Source organism: Etheostoma spectabile, chromosome 16, assembly GCF_008692095.1.
Source record: "Etheostoma spectabile isolate EspeVRDwgs_2016 chromosome 16, UIUC_Espe_1.0, whole genome shotgun sequence".
Classification (NCBI taxonomy): Eukaryota; Metazoa; Chordata; class Actinopteri; order Perciformes; family Percidae; genus Etheostoma; species Etheostoma spectabile.
The window spans coordinates 23,877,465-23,879,068 of NC_045748.1; the positions used below are offsets into that span (position 1 = coordinate 23,877,465).

General features: G+C 38.8%; 1 protein-coding gene across 1 annotated transcript in view; it reads right to left on the reverse strand.

The window, feature by feature from the left end:
- ntmt1 (N-terminal Xaa-Pro-Lys N-methyltransferase 1) overlaps positions 1-1,004 on the reverse strand; it is a 6,824-nt gene extending 5,820 nt beyond the window's left edge. Inside the window, exon 1 of the mRNA XM_032539271.1 lies at positions 830-1,004. The gene's annotated coding sequence lies outside the window, so the exon portion shown is untranslated. The remainder of the gene's footprint in view (positions 1-829) is intronic.
- Positions 1,005-1,604: the final 600 nt, after the last annotated feature.

A 1,604-nucleotide genomic window follows, 5' to 3' on the forward strand; every position in this document is an offset into this window, starting at 1 on the left:
CATTGATATAGGACAACATGAGGACAACATGAGGGTTAAAAAGGTACAGCTTTGCAAATGGTTTTTTCCAGTATTCAGTGTTGGACACAATACAAGCCAAATCTGGAAACCCCTTCCAGTAGTTCAGCTGTCAGCACCCATCTTGTGACCAGCCAGAGGGCATACTTTTCCTCTGACCAACACCACAGAGAGCACGAGCAGAATGAACGAGAGGAGGGGGATACACACACTTTATCAAGTCTGCCATATTAGCTAGCTAAGTGCATTTAGAATGGCTTTTCAATGACTTCAGATGTGGCCTCCGAAAGTCACACCACATAAATTCACATGACTCTTCTACTGACTACTTAAGGTATTACATGTATTTTACGCACTGCTCAACACGTACTGAAGGTAATAACTTAGCTATAGCTCCCATTAAAGCTAAAAAAAAAAAAACGAGAACGTCATGCCCACGTTGAAAGTTAAAGTTGTAAGTTAGCTAACCTAGCTAGCTAAACAGGGCGGATAGAATAATGATACTTTTAAAAGTTATAAGCTATTAATACCAAATATTTAGTCGTGTTATTTTTAAACTGAAACTTAACACATGCTTGTCGTTCCTCCCAACCCGTTGGGTTTTAAATTGTTAACGGTTTCCCAATTCATTTCCAAACTGTTAATTTACGTCACTTGTGTCGTTAAAAAGGCCCTGCACGTGCTAAGTTTAACGTTAGATGTTTCAGCCAAGCAGCTAGCATACTTAGCCGGCGACAGCTCTGTTTCCAGGGTAAAAGACTAACACCGGTGTCTAAACTTCCTAAAAGTAATTCTTTATACTAACACTAACCTCGTATCGTGTCAGCGACAGGCCCCACACCCTCCTCTACCTCTCACAAACCCGGTGTCGGTCTCAGTTGTCTACATAGACCATATATGCAGTCTATGGTTGTCTATTTGAGAACACGCACGTCTGCACGTCATTTCCTTATTTGGTTCCCGGGAGCAGAAGCGACAGCAGCGACAGCGCCCCCTCAGGCTGACTTCACTAATGTCATTTCTTAAAAATACATACACCAGTAGTAACCATAGACTGTATATAAGTATCAATATATATACAGTCTATTATATTACAGACAATGCGAGTGACCGAGAGTTTATTATTGAGCCTAGATTTGACTATAAAATAAAGAAACACAGGCTTCCAATGCCAGTCAAATCAAGACGGAGTCAAGGGACCGTCAATACAACACTTTATTCACTTCCGTTTTCCCCGTCACAATAAAAGCTCCATGGTTTCCTGAAACGTCCTCAGGTGTAACACAATAAAATACCTTACACACACAAGTTTGTTTTAGATTTTAACCCTTGTGTTGTCTTCCCAAAAAAATCAACACCTTTGTTGACGCTTTTTATCAATGTTTTTAACTTTTTCTTACGGTTTTGTCCCTTTTTTCAACACTTTTGACACTTTTTTTTCAATGTTTGTCACTTTTTTTTTACGTTTTCAACACTACGTAGCACTAACTTATTAACTTTAATTTTGCGGTTATTTTTGGAATTTGTGGTCAATAAACCTATGACTTATTTAGACTAAAATTAAAGGAATGGATGTTGATGGATAA